The sequence below is a fragment of the Balaenoptera acutorostrata genome, chromosome 1 (genome assembly GCF_949987535.1).
Source record: "Balaenoptera acutorostrata chromosome 1, mBalAcu1.1, whole genome shotgun sequence".
NCBI classification, from domain to species: Eukaryota; Metazoa; Chordata; class Mammalia; order Artiodactyla; family Balaenopteridae; genus Balaenoptera; species Balaenoptera acutorostrata.
The window spans coordinates 82,244,886-82,261,288 of NC_080064.1; the positions used below are offsets into that span (position 1 = coordinate 82,244,886).

Sequence of the window (16,403 nt, forward strand, 5' to 3'; positions counted from 1 at the left end):
CTTTCATAATAGCCTAATGGGAGAATGGATAAACAAACTGTGTTATTGTTATACAATGTATTACTACACACCAGTTAAAAAGAACTACTGATGGGAGCATCAACATGGATGAATTTCAAAACATTATGTTGAACAAAAGAAGCCAGCCAGAAAAGAATACACATTTATTCTACTATTCTATTAGGTGAAGTTCAAGAACATGAAAAACAAATCTGTGGTAAAAGATATCAGAACAGGAACTGACTAAAGGAACCATGTGGGATTACTGGGGAGGGAGAGGTTAACACAGGAGTACACATTCAACAAAACTCATTCAATTGTAGAGTTAAGTTTATTTCACTATACGTAAACTTTACCTCAAAAATTTTTAAAGCAAATATTAAAATTTAAAACTTTTACTTCACTCAGCATTTTTCCATACTAATTATATAAAAAGCCTCACACCTGTCAGAATGGCCATCACCAAAAAGTCTACAAATAAGAAATGCTGGAGAGGGTGTGGAGAAAAGAGAACACTCCTATACTGTTGGTGGGAATGTAAATTGGTGCAGCCACTATGGAGAACAGTATGGAGGTTCCTTAAAAAACTGAAATAGAGGGCTTCCCTGGTGGCGCAGTGGTTGAGAATCTGCCTGCTAATGCAGGAGACACGGGTTCGAGCCCTGGCCTGGGAGGATCCCACATGCCGCGGAGCGGCTGGGCCCGTGAGCCACGGCTGCTGAGCCTGCGCTTCTGGAGCCTGTGCCCCGCGACGGGAGGGGCCGCGATAGTGAAAGGCCCGCGCACCGCGATGAAGAGCGGTCCCCGCACCGCGATGAAGAGTGGCCCCCACTTGCCGCAACTGGAGAAAGCCCTCGCACGAACCAAAGACCCAGCACAGCCAAAAATAAATAAATAAATAAATAAATAAAAATTTAAAAAATCACACTGAAAAAAAAAAAAAAAAAAAAAAAACTGAAATAGAATTATCATATGAGGGACTTCCATGGTGGCACAGTGGTTAAGACTCCACGCTCCCTATGCAGACTGCCCGGGTTCCATCCCTGGTCAGGGAACTAAATCCCATATGCATGCCACAACTAAGGAGCCAGCGAGCTGCAACTAAGACCCGGCACAACCAAATAAATAAAAATTTAATTTCATTTCATTTAAAAAAAAGAATTACCATATGATCCAGCAATCCCACTTCTGGGCATATATTCAGACAAGATGAAAACTCTAATTTGAAAAGATACATGCACCCCAATGTTCATAGCAGCACTATTTACAATAACCAAGATATGGAAGCAAACTAAATGTCCATCGACAAATAGATGGATAAAGATGTGGTATACACACAAAGGAATATTAGCCATAAAAAAGAATAACATAATTTGCAGCAACATGGGTGGACCTAGAGGTTATCATACTAAGTGAAGTAAAATCAGACAAGGAAAGACAAATATCATATAATATCATTTACATGTGGAATCAAAAAAATGATACAAATGAACTTATTTACAAAACAGAAACAGACTCAGACATAGAAAACAAACTTATGGTTACCAAAGGGGAAAGGGGTGGGGGGGGGGAGGGAGTGATAAATAGGAGTTTGGGATTAACAGATACACACTGCTATATATAAAACAGATAAACAATAAAGACCTACTGTAGAGCACAGGGGACTATATTCAATATCTTGTAATAACCTTTAAAGAAAAAGAATGTTAAAAAAAAAAAAAAAGAAAAAGAATGTGAAAAAGAATAGGTTCAGTATAACTGAATCACTTTGCTGTACACCTGAAACTGACACATTGAAAATCAATTATACTTCAATTTAAACAAAAAAAAAACCCCTCAAGATTTAAGACAAATTAATCACTTAATTACCTTTTTTTTTTTTAATTATCACCTCACTCAAAAACAAGACTATAAAGGGAATTCCCTGGTGGTCCAGTGGTTAGGACTCAGGGCTTTCACTGCCGGGGCCAGGTTCAATCCCTGGTCAGGGAACTTAGATCCCACAAGCTGCACAGCATGGCCAAAAAAAAAAAAAAATTAAAGAAACAAGAGTATACTAACTGTGTGTTCCCCTGGTTTATAAATTTTGTGAAAGCAAAGATTTTTGTCTATGTAGAATTGATCACCATTGTCTTCCCAGTACCTATCATTATGCTTGACACATAGGAGATGCTATATATGTGTTACCTTAGTGGTTCTTACTGACTTACTGACAATGTTCATAACTTCATTAAATTTCTAGATCATTTACTGACTCAGTTTTTTGATCTCGTGTGTTAAATGCTTGACAACATTTATAACCTTGTTCATCCAGCAGCAGAAAAGAAGCTTCTCCACATTTTCAAAAAAGCAGCCAAGTTGAGTCTTTAACTTTGTGCTCCTCTCTTACATGTATTTAAATTAAATGTTTAAAGGCATTACACTTTTCATGAGCTTGTTCCCTAAGATTCATTCTCAATTTACTTCAAGGTCTATCTTCTCACCAGCAAATTCTGGCTCAGTCTTCTAAACTATCCTGATTCTGGTATACTTGAAGATATTAAATTTTTCTTCTTTCTCTTATGTATCTCATTCAAATATCATATTATACAGTTGTTCATTCAAGTGAAACTTTTATCCAGTATCTTTTTTTTCTAATATTTATTTATTTATGTATGTATGTATTTATTTGGCTGCGCCAGGTCTTAGCTGCAGCACGCAGGATCTTCATTGCCATGTGCGGGATCTTTAGTTGTGGCATGTGGGATCTAGTTTCCTGACCAGGGATCAAACCTGGGCCCCTGCACTGGGAGCGTGGAGTCTTAACCTCTGGACCAACAGGGAAGTTCCTATCCAGTATCTGTTAACATTGTTCTAACAAACTTACTAGCATAATTTATGAGACTGCTGTATTCATTTTTAACACAGCAAAAGATCTGTATCAGGCCAAATACAGCAACTAATCATTTGAATACCAATTCAAAGGTAAGACAAAATCCCCATCTTCACTTCCCTATCAGTGCTTACACTTTCTTATGAAAAACAAAAAGAGCAATGATCCATAATAAAACCATTCTGCTCCTATCTCTATCAAGGTTCCTTCCAAGAACACAGGAGCCAGCAGTTCCTTAAGGAGAGAGCCCTAATCATGAACCCAAAAGACACTGAATAGCAAAACGAACAATGAAGACCCAGATAATAGCCAGTTTAACCAGCTTTAGGGAACATTTTTCAAAGTACAATTGTGAGCGTTGGATTAGTACAAAGAACAATTAACAAGCACTAAACCCACATTGTCTGGCCACTTAAACAATAAACTGTCAACAGCACAGGCAGGGAATGCTCTCATGAAGTACAGAGACAGTAATAAACATCTGGAAATGGCAACAAATAAACACACCAGGCAACTTAGAATTATGAGAAATTGGATGACCCTTTCTGAGCAAACATATGAAGCCACAGTCAACAGCTTCTAGCCACAAAACACACATTAATTAACCTACATGTTTCCAATGAGAAAGGACTATCATACCGCCAAAACAGATAGTAGTAACTGCCAATGTTATCTTTGATTGATAGCTTGAATTTTATATGCAAACATATAAAATTGTGTGCAGTGATAAGCAGACTTTTATATTTTATATAACTTGTCCAAAATTAATTTGAAGAGCAACAAAGGGCTGACAGCTTCTTGTTTTGCTAAATAAGGGCATTACAGAAAATAACAAACAAAAAAACCCACTCACTAGCATAAATTTCAAATGTAAAAGGATACTGTAACACAGAAAAGGATGGACACAATTTAAAGGTAAACACATAAAGTTTTATAAATTTAGCCTAAGAGAAAACAAATTATATTGAGAATAATATTTTTATTTCATCATGAACTTTATGATAAAAAACTCTTATCTCAAAGAGCATTTGGAAACATACTTAGTGTTTTAAAGAAAACAGGAGTGCAAAGCATAAGAAAGTTATCACAGGAGCTTAACAGAGAGGCTTTAATGGGTGGTTCTAATTAATTTACCAGTTCATGTTAACTATAAGATTTCTACAACTTTAGCAATACTTTTCAATTTTTTCTGGAATATAATCCTTTTCTCAAAACAAAAAATACTGGGCAGCAGAATGGTCAGTCTCCCAGCGGTGTCTGGGTAGGGTCAGCGTGAGGCCGCGGGCTCCAGGGACAGCGGAGGCAACTGCTGCCGGCTGGGCTTGGGACCTGGGACTCGAGAGTCCACACCACCCACGCGGTGGGCACCTCGGGGTAAAGCTGAGGCTCAGGGAGGCTCCGCTGAGCACCTGGGGCCGCCGCCACACACAGACCTTGTTCCTGGTGCGCCTCACTTCCCAGCTGCTCAGGGCTGTTCCCGGGTAGGCTGCAGTGGGTCCTGGCCTGTCTCAGGGGTGCTGGGCAGGCAGGCCTGCAGGCCTCACTACAGCACGCAACCAACAGGCCCAAGTGGCATTGCCTCCCCTCCCTGGCAGGCGGGTCCATCTGGAGCTTGAGGAGATGCTGCTCTTCAGGAAGATATCCATCAGCCCCCTGGAGAGCTGGCTGACCTGGAGAGCTGGCTACCTCCTGCCCAGACTGGACGCTGGGGTCCCAGGGACTGTGTCTCCACCCCAACTCTATGAGTGTCCGCCCAGCCAGGTGGGGGAATGGGTCAAGCAGTGGGGTAAGGAGGTCTGGGATGCACCCCAGATGCAGCACAAAAACACGCTCAAGATCTGCCGGCACAAGATGAATCATCTCAAGTACCGCAAGCTAGTCAAGAGGACACAGTACCTACTGCGGAAAGTCAAGGAAGGACGCCCGAAACGGCAGCAAATCAAGTTCAAGAGAGACCTGAAGCGCATCTGGTGGAAGGCGGGCCTGAAGGAAACCCCCACAGGCTGGAAGACCCTCAAGATCCACCTGAGGGGCAAATGCATCTCCTATCTCTCTCCCGCACCCCTATTACTGCTGATGACCCGTTGTAATAAGTATTCAGAGAACTCAGCTAAAAACAAAAACCAAAAAATTCTGAGTATTACCTCCCCCCATGACAGTAGCTGGATTTAAGTATTGATTAAAATAACAAAACCACCACGACTTTTTGATAACTTCTGTATGTTACAAATATGCAAGATCTATTATTTGTTCATTCAATATTAAATGTTTAATACACATATTGATTTCCAGACTCACTGCAGAGATCCACAGCCCACTCTGTTTCTCCAGTCATTTCTCTCTTTATAGCGAGTTTCCCACTACAGAAAGTATCAAATAGCTCACTAAGCTGGCTTATCTTTAAAATCATTTCCAATCCTGAGATTATAAGATTCTGGGACAATGTAAACTTCTCAAATGAATTTAGAAATTTCTAGAGAAATTACAGTTTGATCCAATATTTAAGTGCTCTCACTCCTAACATTCTATGTAGATAACGGTAAAGAAATTTTAAAAGCTACAACCCCACAGGGAGAAGAAAACAGTGGTGGGCAGATGGCAGCACATTTTTGTATGATGAATGGAAAGCAGATGAGGGACTTCCACGTTAAGACTGCAGACTGAACCCACACATCTAATTTTGCTCCCTCCCAAAACCCTACTAAAACAAGATAAAGAAAATGTTGCTGTTGTTTTGTTCTGTTTTTAGGACACAAACCATAAGGATCGAGAGAATGGAAGAAACCAACAGCAACAAAATTTTGGAAGCTGGTAAGATGGATGAGTGATAACTGATTTGGTCAAAGACAAATTATAAGACAGCAGTGCTGACAACTAAGAACAAACCCACTTTACGCTACAGAATCCTCAAAGGGTTCAGGAACTGCCAGAACACAGAGGGGGAAGGGAGACTAAAGAAGGAAAGGATCAGGTGAAAGCTGTTTGAACAGTTAGAAACCTAGAGCCCATGCCTCTCCCGAGTTGCTGAGTGACCCAACCTCAATGAGGCAGCAGGTTAGAGATTTATTCTCTAAAAAGGGTAAATCACACATGGTGGAAGATGAAGGTATCCTAACAAAAAGAGGCAAATTATATGTCCCTTCATATTAAATGCTCTATGGCTCATTACCTAGCCCTCTTTTCCTGAGTTCCCAGACCACTGGCAACTAGACCTCTGGCCTCCAAGCAGAAAACTGGGATACTCTCTGGGAAATCTGACCAGGCCAAACGGAAAGATAGACACTGGAGAGAGCCTCAAACAGCCCACCCAAACCAATGACTTCAATCCTGACCACACACTGGAATCACCTGGGCAACTTTCGAAAATACTGGTGCTAATCTATGCAGACAGAAATCAGAATAGTGGTTGCCTCTGGGCAAGGAGTGAGAAAGATAGAAGGGATATGAAGGAATTTTCTAGGGGTTTCACTATGCTCTGTACCTTGTGTTCATTACACAGGTGTACACACAGCAAAATCATCAAACTATACACTTAAAATCTATATATTTTACTGTGTGCAATCACACTTAAATTTTTTTTTAATGCTATTCTTGTCTGCTTACATTCTTTTTATGTATGTATGTATGTATGTATGTATGGCTGTGTTGGGTCTTCGTTTCTGTGCGAGGGCTTTCTCTAGTTGTGGCAAGCGGGGGCCACTCTTCATAGCGGTGCGGGGGCCACTCTTCATCGCGGTGCGCGGGCCTCTCACTATCGCAGCCTCTCGTTGCCGAGCACAGGCTCCAGACGCGCAGGCTCAGTAATTGTGGCTCACGGGCCGAGTTGCTCCGCGGCATGTGGGATCTTCCCAGACCAGGGCTCGAACCCGCGTCCCCTGCATTGGCAGGCAGACTCTCAACCACTGCGCCACCAGGGAAGCCCCCACACTTAAATTTTTAAAAAATACTGCTAACCTGATGTATTTGGTCTCTCAGTCACAAGCAAACACCCAAGGAGGATTACCAGACCTCTGAAGAGGGCCTCTACTGCTGAGACTATACCAAACAGAAAAAAAGTAACTTGGAGAAAACAAGCTATACAAGGAAAAACAAAGCTTAAAGAAACTGTCTTTAACAATCTCAGGTAGGTAAGAGATATGGCATCTATGAAACAAGAAAAGAGACGGAGGAATAAGTAACTGAGTAGAGGATGGGAAGCTAAACCTACAGGCCTGCACAAGGGAATATGGTCAACGGGCTGATGTGCCTCGCTCACAGAGCCCCAGAAAGGCTCAGCCCTTGAGAGTCTCGAGGGACACAGTCAGTGGGGAAGAAGTATGGGGCTGAAGAGCAGGTTACTGGTTTAAAGTCTGGTAAAGTCTGTACATGGACCTCCAGTTTCCCTTCTCCACTATTCACATCCTCTCATAAATTTATTCTCTGGAAACAGTGACTTGGAGAGACTCCAGACTCAAGAAGAGTGGAGCGAGGCTCAAGGCTGAAAGCCAAGGAATAAAGCAGAAGTATGTGCGGTGATAGCAGCCCTCACCCACAGCCCAGTTCCTCCGTGCAGCTCTCAGAACACTGGGAGCCAGGCATGGTACGTGCCTCACACTTGGATTTAAATGTCCCTTTTGCATGCAGCCAAACCAATTTTCATCACAGCACTTCTCCTAGTGGAGGATAAAGGTCTTCTGAATTTCTACAACTCCTCTTAGACTCTCAATTTCTTAAAGGCAGGGGCAGCATCTTAATCAGCTTCATATCCCCAGAGCCTAACACAGTTACGCTCTATGTTAAACACTCTATAAATCTTTAATTGGTCCCAGACACTGGAGATAACATACAAGAAGAGATTTAAAAACCTTGGAAAACAAGAGCATACAAGGTGTAATTTGGACTAGGTCTTGAAGGGACATTAAAGATTTAGGATTTATTGATGAAATGACGTCTAGGATTTGTTTTAAAATAATCCCAGAGCCACTCTCCCCACCCCCCAAAATCAGCTGTATCTCTATACACTGGCCACAAATGTTTTAAAATATCACTTACAATAATATTTAAAAAATCAAATACCTAAGAATAAATAAGAATAGATGTGGGACTTCCCTGGTGGCACAGTGGTTAAGAATCCGCCTGCCAATGCAGGGGACACAGGTTCGAGCCCTGGTCCAGGAAGATCCCTCATGCCGCGGAGCAACTAAGCCCGTGCACCACATCTACTGAGCCTGCGCTCTAGAGCCCATGAGCCACAACTACTGAAGCCTGCGCGCCTAGAGCCTGCACTACGCAACAAGAGAAGCCACCACAATGAGAACACTGCGCACCGCAACGTAGAGTAGCCCCCATTCGCCACAACTATGTGCAGCAATGCGATCAACAGATATCAGAGCTTATTATAAAGTTACATCAGTTGATACTGATATTGGTGCAAGGATAACAAATAGACCAATGAAACAGAATATTGTCCAGAAACAGATCCACACTTATACAGTCACCTGATTTATGAAAAAGTGTCACACAGTGCAGAAGGGCAAGGATGGTATATTCAGTAAATGGTGCTGGGTCAAATAGATACCCATATGGTATAAAGTGAATCTGGACCCCTACAATCCATCTGGAATTTACTGTAAATTGTACATCTTAAATACGAAAAGTAAAACAAAATAAAACTTCTGTACAGTAACATGGGGAAATATCTCCATATTCTTAGGCTAGGCAAAGATTTCTTAAATAGGGCACAAAAAGCAGTAATCATAAAGGGAAGCATTAAGTATATTTCATTAAAATTAACAATTTCCATTCATCAAAAAAAAGCCATTAAAAGAGTGAAAAGGCAACATACAGAGTGTAAAAAGATTAAGTCCAGAAAGGACTCATGGAAGATAGATGTGTATACACACACACACACACAGAACTCATATCCAGAATAAAGAATTACAGACCAATTAAAAAAAATAATAGACTTAACAGGCACTTCACAAAAGACGACATATAAATGGCCAACAAAAGATACCCAACCACAATCATCAGAAAAATGTAAATAAGACCACACATATATTACTGCACTTTTACCAAAATAGCAAAAAATTTTAAAACTGACAAGCATTAGCAAGGATATGAGGTAAATGGAATATCATTCCCTGATAATTGGTAGAACACTTCGGGAAAATGTTCAACTGTATCTAATGCTAAAGTTTTATCATTCACATATCTCAGAAACCAAGAGTTCCACTCCTAGATATAAACCTCAACCTAGCAATGTTCTGTTTCTTGATCTGTGATAGTATACTTACTAAAAATTCTTTACCTGCATACTCAAGATTGTGCACTTTTTAAAATATGTTATACTACAATAAGTTTTCTAAGATTTCTTTGACACAAATTTCTCAGACACATTAAGACTAGCATTTTAGAATAGAAAAGGAGCTTCTGGTAAACAGCAGAAAGTTTATTAATAAAATTTTTAAAAAACAAAACAAAAAAGCTGCTAACACATTTCAACCCAGAATAAAGGTAAAAACTAGGAACAGATAACTTTTCTTGATCTTCACGAAGCACCGGATTTCTTTCAGCAATAAAAGGAGTCTGTTATTCTAAGAGTCTGTTATTCTACACTGTAACCCAAAGAAATCTTTGCAAGAAAATGCTACTTTTTGAAATCACCTCTAACAACAACAGATAGGAGGAAAGTGAAGAAACCATTCCAAAAGTTTTGGTTAACTCTTCGGTGAGAGGATGCCAGCTGAGTTGATCTGTGAAGCCCAAAAGACAGAAATAAAGCCACAAAGAAATCACAGCAACTCTAAAGCAAACACCAACACCACAATCCAACCTACCGGAAATTCTGTGGTTAATTTGAGGCTTGCCCCGCTAGTCATAAGGTGATTCAGTGATGGCTACAAACGCTCCCCAAGTGCATCCTTGGGCGTCATCTAGCACACCTGGCTCGCCCATCACCTGCCTGGAGACACGGCCTTGCGCAGAATCCCAGAGGCCAAATAAAGACGCCAACTTTGCAAGAGGCGCGGACGGTCTCGCCCCATCAGGTCACCCAGAAGGAACAGACTCCTGGCCTCCAGGGCGGGGGTGAAGAGTCAGTATTCCCCACAGGATTTACGAGGAAGCGCTCCCGAAACTGCCTCGTCCCTCCACCTCCCCGGGATTCCACTGGAAGTCCCGCTAGCGAGTTTCTTCCCCAGCGCCCACGGGAGGAGGGTCGCGGCGACCACAGGGAACTTAGGCCCTAGGGGGCCGGGCGCGCCCGCCCCGCTCGCGCCGCAAGTTTTGTTGGCGGCCCCCACTCGCCGCGCCTTGGCCCGGCTGTGCGCCCCGCGGAACCCGGGCTCGCGGCCCGCCCGGCCTGGCGCGGCGCCCCTCACCTTGGAAACGTTGGGTGGACTCCGCCGTAAACATTAACTTCCCATCCAGCCGGCAGCCGCGCCGCCGCGTCTCAGCGCCTCGGCCTCTCTCCCGGCTCCGCCGTCCGCCGTCCGCGACCCCTCTTGAGCGCCGCGCTCACTCAGGAGCTCGGGGCCGCCTCAGACCCTGACCCACTCCCCCCGCGCCGCCGCGGTTTCAACTACCACCCAACCCCTAGTGTGCCCGCCACCGGCTCCTCCCGTGTCCGGCCCGGTCGCGTCAGGAAGGCTCAAGGCGCAGGCGCGGCAGGGCCTTAAAGAGACCGGGCCGCCCTACCGCATAATAGGTTCGAGCAGGTTAGGGGCCGGGCCGGCCGGCTGAGAAAAGGAGAAGCCGAAGGGATTGGACCGTGGGGAACGGGGGCGGGGAACTCCCGCTTGTTCCTCCGCCTCTCTTTCAAAGCTCCAGAGGTCGGACCCACAAATTGCTGACTTCCCCAGTCTCTTGAACCGCCCCTTGCCTGTAAGAGCTGCACCAGACACTCCCCCTCCTCGAAGCGACCCCGCGCGTAAGGCTGCGGGCCTCGCATTGCTGCACAGCTTATGCGCATGTCTCTAGGTTGCGGCCACGGGATGCAGACGCGCAAGCTTCGAAAGGCCGCCCGGGCTTCCCCGAGAGGTGACCTGGTCGCTCTCAAAAACAATAATTAGGGCTTCCCTGGTGGCGCAGTGGTTGAGAGTCTGCCTGCTGATGCAGGGGACACGGGTTCGAGCCCTGGTCTGGGAAGATCCCACATGCCGTGGAGCAACTGGGCCCGTGAGCCACACTGCTGAGCCTGCGCGTCTGGAGCCTGTGCCCCGCAACGGGAGGGGCCGCGATAGTGAGAGGCCCGCGCACCGCGATGAAGAGTGGCCCCCGCTTGCTGCAACTAGAGAGAGCCCTCGCACAGAAACGAAGACCCAACACAGCCAAAAAAATAAATAAATAAATAATAAAAATAAGTAAATTAAAAAAAAAAAAACAATAATTAACGTGTAAATGGCACTTGTGATTGCAAATCACTCTACCAGTCGTCTCGACACATTGGATTTATGCGGAGTCCGGCAGGGACATGGGCACAAATATGTGAGGTTCAGCTGGGCAGTCATCCAATATCAACGAAGAAATTCTTAGAAAGAAAGCACTTAAGAACAGAAACAACCTACTAATTCCGGTCTAATCCCAGGAAAGACAGGCAAAAAATGATAATAATAATAACAAAGGCAATATAAATTACTTTGATTATACATTTACAAGTGACAAAATGATAGTAATTAGCACCAAAAAAAATTGCCTAGAAATTAGATAACCCTGGTTATTACCTAATTTAAATTTATAATCTCCAGAAGGGGTTCCACTGTAATAAGCATTTCAGAAAAAGAAAAATTCTCCATTTTTTTAAAAAACAAGATTAAGAAATACCAAAATATAGGAAGTAGAGCCATGCCCTCCACCCAACTAAAAATTTGAAATTGCATCTCAGGCAAAATTTTGCATAACTTCAGATTATGCCATTATTTAAAGTAATTTCAACTAACAGTTTCATTGCAACTAAATCCATCTTGTATAAGAAAGCTAAGATACATTTTGTTAATCTACCTTTCCTTCCTATATTCCATCTATCAGCAAATCCTATAGATTTTACGTCCCAAAATTTCCTTGAATCTGTCCTCTACTAGCTCCTTCATCACCACCCTAGTCCAAACTCCCGTTGTCTGGGAGGGCCAGAGGCCTGGGAGGGCTACAAATTTAGTCTCTAATTGGTTTACCCTCATGCCCTCTAGTCCCTCTCTAATTTCTTCACACAAATGGCTGTGTGATCTTTTATCTTCCCAGCATGTACCACTTCAATGGCCTCCCACTTCCTTAGACAAAACCTCTTAACTAACCTGCATGGTCTGGTGGCCTGCCCACCTCTCCACCTCTTCTCACTGCTCAGACCACATTCCATCCTGTCTCTGTTCCAGCCAGACTGGCCTCTTCCAATTCCTCAGTTTTCTCCCTCCACAGACCTGCATATGCTTTGCTTTGTGCCTGGAAGTCTCTTCCAATCCTCCTCCTTCTGACCACACCTCTAGTCTCTACCTCTGAGAAGCACCTTCACACTTCCCTATCTTGGTCCATTCCTATCACATGACACTGAAACTCTAATTATATGATTATTTTGGTGAATTTTTGTTTCCCCCCCCACTGGACTAATTACATCAATAAGGCCAGGAGCTTGGTTTTCTTTGGTTCATGGTTGTATTTCCATATTTGCTCAATATTTGTTTTGTTTCATCAATAAATGAGAATCATAGAATGCCAGAACTTGAACTAGATATGGCTTGAAGGTTACCTAAGTCATAGATAGGTAAACTGTCACAATCTGACATTTGGAATCAGAGTCTAAAAAGAACTCCAGTTATTTTTAAACTGATTTTATATCGTTTTAGCTGGGCTGTCAGAAGATCCTTTGGGTAACCTTTAAAACTGAGTTCTCAAAGTACCTGTATGAAGCCCTGAATTAATAATGATAGCTATGGGATGGGCCCACATGAACCTAATAATAATTTTTGCTTCAAGGGAGGAAGATTGAATGATTGGGAGTCAGGGCTGGGAAGGAGACTTGACTGCCTGCCCTTTTGTATACCTTCTTAACTTAAAGCAATGTGAATATATTACCTACTTGAAAATAAATAAATGACACAAAAGAGTGCATACTCTATGATTCTATTTATTTGAAATTCTACGAAAAAAATCATAACCGGTTGCCTCTGGCAGGAAATTGACTGGGAAGGTGTATGAGAGAAATTTCTGGGTCATAAAACCCTCCTGCACTTGACCTAGGCTGGGACCTGGGACCTGGGACCTGGGACCCTTTACTGAAGTGCTTGTACCTGTACAAATGTTTCCTTGAGCAACAGAATACAAAGAAACTATAAGGGACTAAAAATAACTGTGCACTTGTGCAGTTGGGGCAATTATGAACAATAAGATACAAAAAGGCCACAAATGAACTGCTGTTTCTAAGATGCCAGGAGCAAAAGCAGGGTACTACGCAGGACCCCTGCACATAGCACCACCAAGGGGGTGGACAGACCCCCTAAGCTATGCCTCCTGCCAAAGGGAACCAGCTTGCCCCCTGACGCCTAGGAGTGAGTAAGAGCACTTGTTAATTGCTTTTGCTCTCTCATGCTGCACCAGGAGCCCCAATAACTTGCCTGAATTTCTTGTCTGGCCTCTTATCAATTTCTGTTGATTAGAGAGTCCAAGTACTCAAATCAGTAGCACACTATTGGTGGGAATGTAAATTGGTGCAGCCACTATGGAAAATTGTATGGAGATTCCTCAAAAAATTGAAAATAGAACTACATACAATCTAGCAATTTCACTTCTGGGTATTTATCTGAAGAAAATGAAAACACTAATTTTAAAAGATATGTGCAGGCTCTCTCGGCCTGTACGGCGGCGGAGGTTCGGATGGTCCCGGGCCTGTGGCCGCCTGGCCTTCAACGGCTGGGGCGCAGGGCAGGAGCGCGCGGCCGCCCTGAGTCTAGTGAGGCTGGCGCCGCGGCCGGGCCGGGTCCGAGGCTCCCGGTCCCTGAACGCGTGGAAGGCAGCGGCCTGGTCTGGCCTCCACCACGTTGTCGGTGAAAGATGGATGCTTGAAGCATAGACTGCTGCTAGCTGACTACTTACTATCTGGGAGCACATAGATGACCTAAGGATGTCCTAGATGAGGAACTTGACAACTTGATCTTCGGGAGTTGCTTAGAGTATTCAAAATTTCCAGGATTGCTAAAAAAAATACTGCTTTTGGATAGTCCATAAATGTACATCTAAAACAGTGGGGCTATAAATAAAATAATTTAATGTGCTTCTTGGAAAAAAAAAAAGATATGTGCAGGGAATTCCCTGGAGGTCCAGTGGTTAGGACTCCGTGCTTCCACTGCAGGGGGCACGGGTTCGATCCCTGGTCGGGAAACTAAGATCCTACAAGCCTTGCGGCACGGCGAAAAAAAAAAAAAAGGTAAAAAAGATATGTGTATCACTGCAGGATTATTTACAATAGCCAAGATACGGAAGCAACCTAAGAGTCCATCAGAAGATGAATGGATAAAGATACGGTGTATATATACACAATGGAATGTTAGACATAAAAAAGAATGAAATCTTGCCATTTGCAACAACATGGAAGTAACTAGAGGGTATGTATGCTAAGTAAAATAAGTCGGGCAGAGAAAAACAAATATCATATGTTTTCTCTTACATGTGGACTCTGAAAAACAAAACAAACAAATAACATAACAAAATAGAAACAGACTCAGACACAGAGAACAAACTGGTGGTCACCAAGGGGGAAGAGGATTGGGTGAAATAGGTTAAGGGGATTAAGAGGTACAAATGTCCAGTTATAGAATAGATAAGTCATGGGAATGTAATGCAGAGAATATAGTCAATAATGTTGTGATAACTTTGGTGACAGACTGTAACTAGACTTATCGTGGTGATCATTTCATAACATATAAAAATATCAAATCGCTATGCTGTACACCTGAAACTAATATAATACCCTGAGTCAATTATACTTCAGTTTAAAACAAATAAGCTAACACACGGTTGAGCACTCTCTGTGTGTGAGTATTGGCTAAGGGCTATACATACTTTATTTCTTTTAATCCTCATACTATCCTCATGAGGCAGATATCATTATAACCCCCTTGCATATGAGAAAACCGACACTTAGTAAATACCATGTAACTTGCTCCTATTTATACAAATGGAAAATGGTGGGGCAGGGCTTTGAAACTAGTCCGTCTAATGTCAGAAGTGGTTTATATTACTTACCCACTAGATCAAGAGCTTTGCAATGATTGAAATCATATTTTGTCTTAGACTCTTCAGTTGCCCCAGCACTTTGCATAGTAGCTGTTCAATGTATTTTGAATGAATGATAAAGAACAAGCTTGGTTGTTGATTTTATTGGTACAAATTACACATTTTTAATTGGTACAAATTGTACATATATATATAAAATATTCTAAATAATCCAAATAATCAGTACCATTGTGCTAAGTGCCTGAGATGTACTATCTCTAATGAGGTCATGGGCCTGAGGAGAGAAGCTTCTACCATTAGCTCTGACCTTCCAATTTATTTGATGAAAGAGTTTACACCTTAATTTTTTACTGAAAAATTAAAATTAATTTTTTTATTTTTAGTAAATAAAATTTGTATAAATAAATAATAAAATTAACATTAAAGCTAATTCTAACTAGAGAAATAGCTAATTCTCACCTCTCCCAAGTGCTTGAGCACTTGCGTAAGTGAAATCCCACTATGTGAATTCCACACCAACACCGCCTCTGCTCCAGCTTTCTGCCCTCGGCTGTTCACACTCTGAAACTAGAGTAGAAGATAGAGGAAGTATGGGGGCAGTGGGCAGGGGCACCCTCCTCAGAGACAGTTGAGTATGAGGCAAATTCAGTTAGCAATTCAAGATTCCTTATGTTCTAATACCACACACCCTTATCATTGATTTGTTTCACTGTCCAGGAGGGGAACAGAAGGAGGGTCTGAGCTCTAATCCCCTCTAAACTGGGCAAGGGTTAAGTATCCGAACCCAGCGCTCTCAACTGCCAAAAGTGTTTTATAAGTCAGCCATGTGAGCCTCATTGCTCACAGAAAGGAAAGGCAAGGGAGGCATTCCCCTGAGAGGCAAAAACTACCCAGAGTACAGAAAAGGAACTCACCAGTGGAGTCAAACTCACTGCCCGCTCTCACTTTGAGCAGCTGGCATCTGGAGCTTCCAGAGAGAACCAGGGCATCTCGGTTACATTCTAGGATTGCACTGTCCAATACATCAGCCACTGGCCACATGTGACTATTTACATTTAAACTTAAATTAAAATTTCAGTTTCTCAGTCGTGCTCACACCTTTCAAGTGCTTAATAATAGCCACATGTGGCTGCTTGTTACTAGGGCAGCACACATAGACCATTTCCATCCATCAGAAAGTTCTCTTGGCAGAACTATTCTAGAAAAAGAAGAAACAACACTCCATTGTGACCTCCAGCTAATATTCAAATATTTTTTGCTTTGAAACCTGAAGGCTCACAATGAAATAGTGAAAGCCTATTTCACTCAGCTCAATGCTTTCCACAGCACA

The 16,403-nt window shown here is 42.8% G+C and overlaps 1 protein-coding gene across 8 annotated transcripts in view; it reads right to left on the bottom strand.

The window, feature by feature from the left end:
- The window catches only part of EVI5 (ecotropic viral integration site 5), a 231,103-nt gene extending 220,617 nt beyond the window's left edge, over positions 1 to 10,486 (bottom strand). For all 8 annotated transcript variants that reach the window (XM_007169596.2, XM_057554966.1, XM_007169594.3 and 5 more), the window contains exon 1: positions 10,234 to 10,486. The gene's annotated coding sequence lies outside the window, so the exon portion shown is untranslated. The remainder of the gene's footprint in view (positions 1 to 10,233) is intronic.
- Positions 10,487 to 16,403: the final 5,917 nt, after the last annotated feature.